Consider the following 14,562-nt stretch of genomic DNA (forward strand, 5'->3'; position numbering starts at 1 on the left):
TCTCAGAAAAGTAACAAGCAGCAAAGAGGGTGCAAAAGTTCTCTCCGCAATGTCGGATGGGTCAAGATTTTCCCCGCATTAACACCTCCAAAGACAGGCTTCATGGTCCACAACAACACAAAAGAGTCCTATATTATTCAAGGGAGCAATCTGCCAGTCATCAATAATAGATGCCTGCCAGTGGCAGCAGAACGTTAAGTGCTCATGTATTCTTAATGAGTCTTGGGTTGAAGAGGAACTGCGTGCCACCTCGTGTTCTAAACGGCCGGCCATAGGGAATCGTGGTTATGTATCCCTGTTAACACGCATGACTTCACCAGAACTGCCCCATCAACCTCCTCTCCCATGAATCCAACAGCTCTGAGAAACACTCGTCCAGATAGACCACACAGAGCGTTGGAAGACAGCAATGCTCGCAGTGTTTAACACCGTTTTGAGTTCCAACTATGAATGAAATAAAGGGAATGTATTGCTCATTAAAGGTGCAAGTCTCTGTTTATTCAGTAATTGGGCTTTTACCATATCTTGTAGTTTCTAAAAGTTCCTTTGTGGGGGTGGCATTCAAAAACCAACTGAGGAATGTAGGTGTGAGCTCAAGTTTTCTATAGTCTGCTGGCAAGAAGAGACCAGAATAAATACAAATGGCCATTTTGAGTGAGAGCTGGGATATAATGAACTACTTCCATTGTCTTGGGTCAGTTTGCTGAGGTCTTGAAAAATCGTGACTCGAATACAAACCAATTGTGGCCGTCCTTCTCTCTCTCTCTCAGACATGTCTTCAAACAGCAAGAAATAATGTATAACCTATTCATAATAGAGTAACACTTAATTCTATAATAGAGCCTATCACTAATAATTTGATTGACAACATGTTTATGTACATTTATCAGGATTTTTTTTTTTATATATAAATACTGTCTTTCCTCTTTATTGTTGCATGTATGTCAACATGCAATGTACACAACAAACATTCAAATGGTATATAATGTGAAACCAGTCACAGTGCAAGATATCCACTGTCACAATCAGACAGTTATACCTATATTCAAATAATTCAAATTCCCAAATGAATCATATTTATTAAAACTGGAATCCAATGGAATCGCGTGTAAATTCAGAATCAAATTGGGAAATTGTGTCAGATCATGTCCTACTACAGTCCTACTAGTAAAGTGCTGATTTTGTCCAGGTTTTCCAGTGTTCTAATGAGATTCTGGACAAGCTTATTCTGAACATTTGGTAAAGTAACAGTTGACACATGCTTGTGTACTGCTGGGGAAGTTAGAACTATACAGGAAAAGTAGCTAATGAAACGCATCTCATATGCTACTTAGAACAGAATAATAGAAAGAGCAAAAGTGAAGGCCACATGCATCTAGTCATATATTTCTCCAATGGAGGAAGCTATGACACACAGTATCCTAAAAGTCTCAGCTCAAATCTCTGCCCAGGTCCTCTCAGAGCACACTCCAGCGTCAGCTAAAAATAAAACCTCTCAGACTCCTAATGATACTTCATGTCAAAGTGTATTAACTTAGTGGTGAGGCAAGGCCTTTACATAGAAGATTCTTTCATTTAAAAATGAAATGCTAAGTTTTAGAAACACACACACACACACACACACACACACACACACACACACACACACACACACACACACACACACACACACACACACACACACACACACAAAAAAAACATTCTTAATGAATAACGTCTAATGAATAAAGGTGGAATGGTAACAAAACTGACCTTCACAACAAACGTTTCTTTTCATCCAAGAGTATAAGTTCTGCATGCTATCATTCAGAGACAAATTGAGAAATGTTAAGAATATAAATTTAATTAAAATAATTTTCACTTAAGGATGGATAACTTTAATTGAATATTCATAATATATGAATAACCACAAGTTGCCACTCAAAGAATATGAGATGACAATGACCAGACAGAAAAGAATTTAATTTAATCTTGATAATGCAGTTTAATTGAAATATTCATAACTAATTAAATATAACTAATTGAATAGTTATATGTCTATCTATTTATTATAAATATTTTTATCAAAAGATCTTGTTCAGTTTTTAAATTGATTCTTCAGTATAAATCATGACAGAAAAAATAGAATGTATTTTGCATCATTTGATATTTTTATGCATTTAAAAAAATTATAAAAATATTACAAATTACTGAATTAATATTAAATAACTACAAATACATTTTTTCATCAACCAGAATTGTATGAACATTGAATGTCTGCTTCCATCATCCACCTCTAAGTGACACTATAAAATGCCAGAATTGCACTCACATAGACACTGGCAGCCTGCAGCAGGCCTGAATTAGAGATGCTGATTAAGGAGTTTGTGTTGGGCCGGCCGCACCCTTCTACAGCACATGCTGAGAAATGCAAACTGAATGTGGTGCTTTACGTGACGAGAGATGCTAGATCAGTGACGCAGTCTATGCACCAGCTACTCAAGCGCTTCCCCCACTCCTCCTTCAGTTTGGTTTTGGATACAGAGTTGATTAAAGTCCAACAGGATTCAACAAGGCAAGAAGTGTCAATAAACGTGTGTATAGAAAGACTGGCGCAGTGTACAGAGCTGCCCTACTGAAGATAGATTCAGTACAAACATGACTTCCCTTCCTTCCATCAGCCTCGCCACAAAGAGGGAGCATCTTTCATGCCAGCTGGCCATCCTCCTCTGAGGATAAGACACTACATGATCCAGGGAGCCAGAAAGAGAGGTTAGAACATCTTCCCAAAAATAGACGCTCTGTCGACTAGTTTTGCTTTCATAACACAACGGCAGTCAATTTTCCGTAGGAGGATTCCTTGAATTTTCATACCTAATCCACGCTGCTTTTTCCAGTGATCACTGGACAGATTCGGTTTTGAAACAGCCAGGTAGGATCCACTGAATGAAAGGAGATACATTTTCTATAACACTGAGGCTGATATCTGTGTTTCACAGTCATTTGCATATTCTCATTTTATAATCATTGCTCCACACCTCTGTCTTGGGGCCGGGTAGATAAGGGTTGAATCAATGGGCTTGTTCATGAGCCATCCCTTGCTAAATCAATTATGAACACTCAGAACGAAAGGGAAAAAATTCTAAACTGATACATTAGTTCACCTTGGAACACAAACAAACCTAAACAAACACAAACACAAACAAATCACACTTTCAGGTCAGATCTTTTCAATTAATTTGCTGATCTGGTTCACACAACCTGAACTAAACTGCTCTGACAGAATCAAGTCAGTGGCTGTATCAAAAATCGACCCCTACAACTTCATTCACTATTCCCTACTTAACTGCACTAATATAGTCCATTGAAAGAGTGAATGAGTGAATCTGGACACGTGTCAGAATTTGTGTTTACTTCTGGAGAGACGTTTGAATTCATCTGGTGCATCAATCAGTGTATTGTTATTTTCTAGAAGCTAGTTGTTGATTGTATATTTGTTGTACGCTTCTTGTTGTAGTGCATTATGCGATTAAATAAGTGCACATGAGAATGTCCACTTTGGTTTCATAAACCACTAAAAACAGCTGTCCTCTCAAATAATACACTATATAAGGGTATGGGGCGATTTCAGATTTTTTATTTTTTTTATTTTTACTCACCCTCATGTCACTTCTATACGACTTTTGGTCGTCTTTGCAACAAATATCCTGAACATATGTTGTTTGTCTATTAAAAAGTCTAGGTAATCAACATTCTCAAGCTTCAACATGTACATAAAGACATTGTAAAAGTGATCCATATGAATTAAGCTCTTTGAATCTTCCGAAGAGAGACAATTGCTTTATGATGAACATATTTAAATTTAGGCATAGAGCACATCAAATATGTTAAAAGGAAACTAGGAAACTCTAAAAGGTGATTTCAGACACAGCCAGTGAATTAAACCAGATCAGTCTTAACCAGATCAGACCAAATCAAATGATTTCACTGAAAACAGAAAAAAAAGAAGAAAAAAAAGATTTGTTCAAGAATCAGACCATTCTCGTGAATGCACTAAAAAGAGTTAGGATGGGTGTCAAGATTTTCCGTGAATAGTGACTTAAATTACATTTAATTTCTCAAACAATACTCATCATATAGCTTCTAAAGGCTTATGACACATTAACTTCGTTAATACACATGTATAAGAAGTTAATACACTGCTTTTTACACTTGTAACACGCATGGTGCTTTTACTTATTTTTCTTGAAAGCTCCATTATTCAAAATGTCTCCTCTTTTTTGTTCAATGGAAGAAAGATAATACTTGTTTGAAACAACTTAAAGTATGATCTTTGGGTACACTTACTTTAAATCCACTTCAGCACCTGACACAGTCGATTTAAATGTTAAGAGGATAGTTCACCCAAAAATGAAAATTCTGTCATCATTTACACACCCTTATATTGCTCCAAACCTCTATGAATTTCTTTCTTTTTTTTTTTGTTGAACAACATATTTTGAAAAATGTTGGTAACGAGACAGTTGACGGTAGCCAATGATTTCCAAAGTAGGGAAAAAAAATTAAAAATACTATGGAAGTCAATGGCTACCATCAACTGTCCGGTTAAGAGAGACAAAGAAGACAAGCTCATACAAGTTCCGAACAAAATAAGGGCGAGGGAATTTTTGTTTTTTGGGTGAACTATCCCTTTAAGACTGTAAATTGTAGGTTATACAATTTTATATACATTTTATTTGGTGCTCATCTCCAATGCTACAATGGATTTAACCAAAATCTCTTAATCAAAGCTTTGGCTTTAACTTCTAAAAGTCAATTAGCCTTTATGTACAGCGTAGTACATTAGCGTGTAGGTACATGAAAGGTAACAGCTTTTCCCTTGTGCTAGCATATCTGCACTGAGACCTGCCCACTAGGACAGCTGTATGGAAATTAGAGAGCTTGGGCTGCACCATTACATGGCCCGCCTTGGCAGCGCTCAGAACAACGGCTCTCTCAGCAGCGTTGCTTCAGGCATGAACTTGGCAGATTAGCCATTCAGGAAACAAATAAGCCCTCTAACACAGACGGCCCCCTGAAAGGGAGAAATAAAAACAACCTGAATGCTATGAACCGGACACAAGAGGCCTGAAAAACACCAAGTTTCCTCCCTCTAAAGACATTGTGTCTGAGGGATGGAAAACCCTCTGTCGGTGAGCTTGTTTTCCATCTCGCTTGTTTCTTTCTCTCGCTCCCTCTCTCGATGCACAAGCAGTGATATTTAACAAGGTTGTAAATAAGCAGCCCTGGGGCATTGTATTATAAACAGGATACGTGCACCCTAAAGTGCTCAAAAACAGAGGGTACACATCTCTGAACGAGCAGTACAAATTTCTGAACGAGAAAAACCGTAAAAAGTACGGAGCCGACCGCCCACTCCTCTGCTACTTGTGATACTCATCTGCTGGAACGTGTTGGTGTGAGATCTAACATGTAGCACATACCACTAAGGTTACGCTGCTCTATTGATTGGACCGTAGCATATGTTCCTAGCTGAAGATGCTGGCTGAATCCTTTGCTCATTGTCGGTAAAACTCTGATGAGCAGAGAGAGAGAGCGGACGGGTTGTAGATCTCACTCACTCCATAGCCACCGACGGTGGGCGGCAGCGAGAAGGACGCTGTCCACCTCCCTCTAGCTGTACATGGTTGCCAGGCAACACGGAGAGGTCTGACCAACCGGAGGGTTGTAGTACTCTCCTTCTGGCCACTCGTGAGTAAACTCTAGGACTTTTATGAATATTTATTAGAGGTGATGGGGAAAATGAAATGCAAACTGCAATACGCTATTGTGATAGTCATTAAGACACTGAATCAACACTTAAGTATCACTTAGGGCTGTCAATCAATTTAAATCAAATTAATCACATATAATTCAAAGATAGTGACAGATGAGAAAATCATTGAACAACGATTTAAAAAAAAGTGGCGTTAGAAGACAGTTTACAGTATGAAAGGAACAGTTTACATAAAAAGCACAATTTTGTCATCAATTAACCTCATGTCGCATCAAACCCATAAGATGTTTGTTCTTCTCTGGAACACAACTGAAGATATTTAATATTCTCATAGCATTTTCATGCATCAAATGTATATAAAGACCTCATAAATGTGATCCATATGAATTCAGTGGTTTAATTCAAGCCACAGACACAATTGCTACATAAGAACATTTTAATTTAGAGCACATCAAATAAGGTAAAAAAGGAAGCTCTAACGCGCCTGACAGGCAAGAACAAACCTCATTGGTTTGAGCTTCCATTTACTACATGGGACCCTGAACCACAAACCCATCATAAGTCTCACGGGTATATTTGTAGCAATAGCCAACAATACATTGTATGGGTCAAAATGATCGATTTTTCTTTTATGCCAAAAATCATTAGGATATTAAGTAAAGATCATGTTCCATGAAGATATTTTGTAAATTTCCTACCATAAATAAATCAAGAAATTATTTTTGTGAGTGGATATGCATTGCTAAAGACTTCATTTTGAAAACTTTAAAGGCGATTTTATCAATATTTTTATTTTTTTGCACCCTCAAATTCCAGATTTTCAAAAAGTTGTATTTCGGCCGAATATTGTCCTATCCTAACAAACCATACATCAATGGCAAAAGCTTATTTATTCAGCTTTCAGATGATGTATAAATCGCAATTAAAAAAAAAAAAAAAAAAAGACCCTTATGACTGGTTTTGTGGTCCAGGGTCACATATTTGATGTGCTTTATGTATGCATGTTGATTTGTGTTATGTAGATGGAAGAAAAAAGAAAAAAAAAAAAAGAAAAGAAAAAAGACTTATGGGTTTAAAAAAACATGAGTGAATAAATGACAATTTTAATTTTTGTTAGAACTAACCCAGAACTAAACAACTTTTTAAAATCATCATTACTGTACATTATTATTGCAGTATCTATAAAAATACGTTTTAATATATCCATGAAATATTTTTTGCAATTTTTTTATTTTGTATTTACTTGACATTTATATTTTCATGAAATGTTAAGTTTTTTTTTTTTTAACAACTTTTCTTTGTAAAGTTTTTTTTTTTTAATACACAAAACAAATTTTTAACAAGTAATTATACACCTTTAAAAAATTTAAATCAAATCCACAACACTTTTACTTGAAAAACAAATTTTTGGCATACTACGCTAAACATTACTGATGTGCAACTGTGCAGTTTCTACTTTTCATTCACTGATGCTTCCAAGCCTATAACAAGTCAACTTGGACAAAATCATCTATGTTAGCCAGCCAGATAACATTATCTTGTTGTCAAAAGAAATAAAAATGAAGTGGAAATGCAGCACAGTGGGCCATGATTATTGTTAAGACCTGATGGTTGGTGATTACCACCTCTAAGCATTAAAATTAACCATTTGGTAGATTTCCTCTTGTAAATATTCTAACAATTAGGTACAAAAATCCTTAAAGCTTGTGACGGATATCAATTTCTATTATTATTACTAAACTAACTGTTGCATGCTGAAACAGGCAGTCTTGAACTGGTAATAAGGTGTGTGAAGACCAAAGTCCAGGCACAAAAATTTGTGTATCCATCTAATTTGTGTATTGAGGGTAGAAATACTTCTCAGAGAGTATTTTTTTTCTTTTTTAATTACATTTTCTATCAGCCCTCATTTGTTTTCTATTGGCCAGCCATCTGTCTCTGATTCACTGTGTGTTGATGTGTGTTAATAACCGTAGTGGAAATGTAGAGACACAAACAGCCACATGGTTTCCGGCCATCCGGCCAAATTATGATGCAGCCAGATAACATGCATTTTAATATCCTGATTTTTCAAGAGGGCAAATGGAAGAAAAAGCACAATGGTAGGACACTACTTGGGGACGGCAGCACTCAGTGTGCATTTATTAGGAAAAGAACACTGAACTGAACAGCGGCAGAGACACAGAAAGGAGGCTATAAATACAATGCAGAATGAAAAGGACAGCTTAGTTATGAAAGAGACCCAGGTTTTCCTATAGATGAAAAATTCAAAATACAAGGTGAGCAAAATTGTCATATCGGTCCACTCAAACCACAGATTAAACTTCTGACCTAATTAAACAAATAAAGATAAATGTAATATGAACTATGATCTACCTTTCTGCAAAGCTCCACTGTAATCAAACACGCTTGAACCAGCTAAATAAAATCTTTAGAAACACTTGATAATTACAGACAACTCTGCAGGAAGGTAGCTCTCCAGGAACAGGATTGGAAACCCCTGACCTAAATCATTACAATAAAGTGATAAATCCTCATGGGTGGAACACCAACCAAGCCCCCATTCGCAAGAATAAGTTTCTATGACTTTGAGAAGACAAAACTTGGAGGCAGAGTAACTTGAGTTTCTCTCTGGCCTCCAGAGATCTTCTCCTCTAAAGTTTTAATTAGTAAAGAACCTTAATCCTTTACAGTCTAGCTAAATCTTTTCAAAAGCATCCAACTTCTACAAGCAATTCTTATTAGCAAGTAGTTCTTAAAGGTGAATTGTTTTTGAAAGTTTTTGAAAGAAGTCTCTTATGCTCACCAAGACTGTATTTATTTAATCTTAAATACAGTAAGAACACACTGTAAAACCTTTCGCTCAAAATACTTAATTGTTTTGAGTAGGACAAACTTAAATTGAACAATTAGATTAACTGAGTATTTAGAATTTTCTTTTTCTTTTGAGTTCACAGCACTGACATATTTCAAGTAAAATTAACTGTTTCATTGTTTTGAGTTGTGTGAACTCATTTCTTTTAATTTACACCAACTTAAGTTTAACTGAACCTGGGCTAGGATTTCTATTTCCCAGCATGCTTTGCCCATGGCACTCGAAAGGGAGAATAAATGCTAAAATTACGTGTTATATAATGGTTTTTGTTCAAGATTAATGTAAGGGAGATTTAGTGGTGATTAATGTTTAATGAGTTTCTGTTAATGTGTGTTTTTGGAGAGTAACCATCATGCTGACAAGTGACGCATGCTGTATGGTTTGAGAGCAGGTAAGTTACATGTTTTAAGTTGCTGTACTCATTCAGTAAGTGCTATACCATGCTATTGTTAAAATGTTAGACAATTAGCAAGTTGGAATTTTCTGAATTTACTTTTTAGGGTTTGCAAAAACTCAAAATAAAAAAGTTAATTAACTAAATATTTTATGTTAATTGCTAGTTTGCTAACTCAGTACTTCAAGTTAGGAGCAATTAACACATATGAGTACTACAAACTCAAAACTTGGTAGTTCTGCTTACTTAAAATTGGGAACATAAAAATGTAACTGATTACCTCAAATTTTTTGAGTTAGCCCAACTTATTCGGGTTTACAGTGCAGTAATATTGTAAAATACATAAATATATTGTGTAATTTTTATTTATTTAGAATAAAGTTTTCTATTTTAATATATTTTAAAATATAAATTAAGCCTGTGATGGCATAGCTGAATTTTCAGCATCATTACTCCAGTCTTCATAACTCCTTGATTTGCTGCTCAATAAACATTCTTATTATCAATGTTGAAAAGTTGTGCTGCTTAATGTTTTTGTGGAAACACTGATCCAAATAAAAATAAAAATATTCATTGAAGAGTGTCCAAATTGATTAACATTGCACACAAGTGTCCATCTTGTTAAATACGTTTGTTTGGAATGTCTGTACCTGCAAATGATGGAGGTCCCTCTTCTAATGATGAGAACAGCAGGAAGTTTTAAAGTTCTTTTATAAAGAGAGAAAAAGAAAAACAAAAAACAACAACAACAAAAAATACCATCTGCTTATTAAATTTGCACTTGACATTTTAAAAAAAAACAACAAATCATTCTCCTCTTCCACATATCACGTAACTCCGAAACACTCTAAAAGTATATTCACTTATACTGTGTCACCTGAAACACCCAAATTCCACTTGGCAGTTTTGAAAACAATCCAAACTGAATGACGACTTTTGTCAAGAGATGAATGACAGGTCAAAAGCATGAGGTGCTCTGCCGTGTTTACCAGTTACCTCAACTGTTTATACCAAGCTGGAAGTTTAACGGCCCAAGAAAAGTGATATAAAAATAGCCTTTTTGAACGAGACTGATGTGGGATTGTTGATTGAAAAACAGGTGCCAACGAGATCCCATGTCTCTTGATGCAAGCATATCTCGACTTAACCACATGCTTGTGTGCTACACATTTAAATAAAACCGCATCTCTAGAGGATTCTTCGCACCAGCACTCAAATTTACGGGATTAGGATGCTCAAGGTCTGTTTACACATCCAAGCCTGTTTGTGCGTGACTAAGAACGTGTGCATGCGTGTACTTCCTGTTTACTCTGTCAAAGCTAATATCTGAACGGAGAATCTGAGGTGGTGTTTCTCAGCATGTTCTGACAGGGGGAATGACCCTAGAGATGCAGAGCTTTCAGCAACACACCGATAATAATACTGGTGGAGGGATCTGTGCGCAAGTGTTTATTCATCAAACAGGATTAGGCTTTGGAGTGCCATTTCAAGTGATGGGGGCTTGTTTTAAGAGAAAAAACATCCATCGCGGGTCGCAGGAGGTAACAGAAAATGACAGCGGGATGAAGAAAAGGCCTAGATGAGCTCATTCTTTATGTCTCTCATTAGTGTTATCAATGCACTTTCGTCCTCCTCAGACAAGTGCAATTCATCCCAAAAAGCGTGCACAGATAAATATTATCAGGTCACTGCCGGTGACACTATGGCATCGAAAGGAGATGATAGATATTGCATCCACAGCCTCCACAAAGACATTAGTTATTAAACTGATAGTTCACAAAAAAAATGAAAATTCTGTCAATTACTAACCTCATCGCATTCCAAACCCATAAGACTTTTGTTCATCTTCAGAACACATATAGATATGAGAGATTTATGTCCCTTAAGAGGATTAGTTCAAATGAAAATTATCCTAAGATTTACTCACCCTCAAGCCATCAGGTAGGGGTAAATGAAGGGGGTAAATTAAGGCCTTCTGAAGCAAAGCGATGCGTTTGTGTAAGAAAAATATCCATATTTAATAAGTTATAAAGTAAAATATCTAGTTTCCGCCAGATTACCTTCCATATTCAACTTAGAAAGAAAGTAACAGTTCAAAACGCTACACTACGTCCTACACTTATGCTACGCTTACAGAAAAAGTTGAATACGGAAGGCGGAATGTACATAGAGCACTCAAATTTCTCAACTTACAATTTCTTTATGGACATTTTGAACCGTCTGAGTTATGGCTGAATTGACCAGTAATAGACTTTCAATGGATGGACAGAAATCTCAGATGTAATTAAAAATATGTTCATTTGTGTTTCAAAGAGTCCTATGGGTTTGGAACTATATGAGTAAATTATGACAATTTGAACACTCCCTTTAATATCACCTCTGCAGCCCTCACAAGCCAACATCATGGTGACCTCATGAGTAAGGCATGAACATATATGAAAAGAGATACAAAAACAGAATCATTGAGCTAGATGGACTGCACAGCTGGTTGGAAAGCAGACAAGGCTCTGGGTAGGATAACTCTCTCGCTCCACAGAGGTTTGAGTCCATCAGAGACACGGCAGGAATTACAGCAGATACCTGACCGCATGCCAGACGTTCAATACAAACAGACCTGCAGACATCCTTAGGAAGGCATTACTCAGATGTTTCCAGAAGCATGAATGAGAGGTTTATATAGAGAAATGGCACATAATTATGCTAAAATTAAGGTTGAAATGATACCACTTTTTCCTTGGCAACACTTAACTGGCTTTAAAATGTTTGCTTCTTGATCAGTTTAAAGGGTGAATTCATTAACATGCATTAGGCATCACTAACAATGAACAAAACTTTCATAAAATTAATCAGTCTAGGTTAATATTTGTTTTTACATATACTAATACATTAATATTACACATTAATGTATTATAAACATCAATTAATGTAGTATATTTCTTAGTAATATAACCCAGCCCTTGTGGGTTATATTGTGGCTCACCAAGGCTCAGTAATATTGTGAAATATTACAATTTAAATGAATTCACTTTTTCATATTCTTTGAAATGTAATTTATTCCTGTGATGGCAAAGATGAATTCTGAGCAACAATTACTCTAGTCTTCAAAAATCATTCTAATATGCTGATTTGCTGTCCAAGAAACATTTCTTATCACAGTTGAACAGTTGTGCTGCTTAATATTTTTGTGGAAACCCCGATACATATTTTTCAGGACTTATTGATGAATAGGATGTTCACATGAACATTTATTTGAAATAGGAAAAAAAATTGAAGTAATAATGCAATGCAAGTCTTTACTGTCACTTTTGATTAAGTCAGTTGATAAAAGTATGAATTCTTACAACTTTATGAATGATAATATTGGATATATATATATTATCCAAAAAGCTTGACAATAAAAACAGTAAAGACACCATGTAAAGATAGTCAGCACTGGTGCCAAATACAAATCTAGATATCGAATTGGTACATCCTTAAAGTAAATATACTGTTGTATAAGTGACTTCAAAGCTGTAGAAGCTGAGAGTGGCCAAGTATGAAAAGGTTAGAGGTATTAGTGATTAAGCCTGGATAAAGCAGAGTTAGCAAGACTATCATGAGCAGCTGTAATCAGGACTGTCTGAAATGAAGATGTTTAATGCTTTTTTTGTATAACAGATAAGCAGATTTTTCACTCAGGATATCTTAAACAAGCATGAAGGATAATGATGTTGGTAATGAGAGCTGGGTAATCACATCAGAGGTTTATTTAAAGCATGATTGTGCTCAGACAGCGAGGTAATCAAATCAAGAAAAGGAAGTCCCTTATGTATCAAATAATCAGATTCATTATCATCTTGCTGACCTCAAGTCTCAGAGAGGTTAAAGAGAAACCATTATGCAGTTTTGACCTCTAATAATGAGGATCCAAAAACTGATAAGCCAAAATACAGTTCACAGGTAGTGCAAATATCTTTTAGACAATCCTGATGTCCATGTCTGGGATGTACACTACCGTTCAAACGGTTTTTTTTTTTTAATTTATTTTTTTTTACGTTTTAGGCTTCATTTATTTGATCAAAAATAAACAAAAACAATATTTTAAAATAATATTACAGTTTAAAATAATAAAATAACTGATTTTTCAGCAGCCATTGCATGATCATTCAGAAATCAATCGTAAAATGATTATTTGGTGCTCAAGAAACATTTCTTATCAATGTTTAAAACTGCTTTATATTTCTGTGCTTTATAAATTGAGTCCATTTTTTTTTTTTCAGGATTGTTAGAATAGAAAGTTCAAAAGAACAGCAGAATTTTATAAACAAATGACTTTACAGTCACTTATTACAAAAGGAATAAAATGTTTTGAATTACAAAAGAATTTCAGGGCATCTGTTGCCACAACTTAAATAAATACATGGCTGCAAGTTAAAATTCTAAATTATTGATTTAAATCTTTTAATATTGTGTGTAATTTAAACAAATTTCTGTGTTAAAAATAAGTTGAAATAACTTGATGAAACTGTCATGATAACTTTGGAAATTGTGCAGTGGATTTCTAGTTCCCATCATGCTTTGAATTTTGCATTGAAATTAAGTGTGTTTTTTTAAATTTTTTTTTTTTTTTTTTTTTTTTTTTTAAGTGAAGATAAAGACCTTCTAGTGTTTAATGCTGTTATGTTTGACATTAAAAAGAGTTTCTGCAATGCTGTTATGCTAATGCCATTGACAAAATATCGTGTTCATTAAATGTCCATGCTAAATAAGTTACGTTTAGCATGTGCTATACTAGCTGTTGATTTTAACTGAAATAGATGGGCTAAATTGGTTCAGGGGTACAACTCAAGTAATTGGAGCCATTAAATTGAGTAGTCAACTTAATTTGCGTTTATGTTACAAATTAGTTGTCATAACTCAAAGAGGTTGATGCAAACTGTCGCGTTATTTTTTTGAGCCGACAAATTTGTTTTTAGAGTGTGAATGAAAGTATTATTTGTTTTAAAATAATTTTAAAAAAATTACTGACCAAAATTTTTGTATAAGCACATACAAATAAAAAAAACAAAAAACCCAAAAACAAATTCAAACCCCATCATGCCTGCAACACACTAGGTGGTTGTCCTTGATTTTCTTATTTTAGAAAATGAAATGTTATCAGCCTCCACCAGATATTCTCATTGGTTGACTTGATATTGACCACAGTACTGCAATGGCTATTTAAGCTATTAGACTGACAATTGAAAAGTAACCCAATACCCTCAGAGAAAAGTTTACTACACATTGACTTGTGGAAACTGATTAGGATTTAATTTAGTTTCAAATTTCTTCTATATTGTAGAACACAGCATGCTTGTTAAAGGAGACACAAGCATCTAAATAAGAGACAACAGTGATCAAACAGGAAGGAGCTAAATACAGACTGCACAAAATACCCTAAACACTGCTCAGACAAAACATCTCTTCCTTCTGTATCCATATTGGCCTTTGGACATCAAATATAAAATCTTGTATGCATTTTCTATGCCATCTTACCTCTTTTTGGATTTTACTGCTGTC

The 14,562-nt window shown here is 35.1% G+C and overlaps 1 protein-coding gene across 4 annotated transcripts in view; it reads right to left on the reverse strand.

The window, feature by feature from the left end:
- Positions 1-14,562, reverse strand: part of fbxw7 (F-box and WD repeat domain containing 7) — a 174,551-nt gene that overhangs the window by 46,152 nt on the left and 113,837 nt on the right. The window contains exon 2 of one of the 4 annotated variants that reach the window (XM_067402890.1): positions 9,675-9,731. The exons of the other annotated variants lie outside the window; for them this stretch is intronic. The gene's annotated coding sequence lies outside the window, so the exon portion shown is untranslated. The remainder of the gene's footprint in view (positions 1-9,674; positions 9,732-14,562) is intronic. 4 annotated transcript variants of the gene reach the window in all.

This window comes from Chanodichthys erythropterus, chromosome 12 (genome assembly GCF_024489055.1).
Source record: "Chanodichthys erythropterus isolate Z2021 chromosome 12, ASM2448905v1, whole genome shotgun sequence".
In the NCBI taxonomy this organism is placed as follows: domain Eukaryota; kingdom Metazoa; phylum Chordata; class Actinopteri; order Cypriniformes; family Xenocyprididae; genus Chanodichthys; species Chanodichthys erythropterus.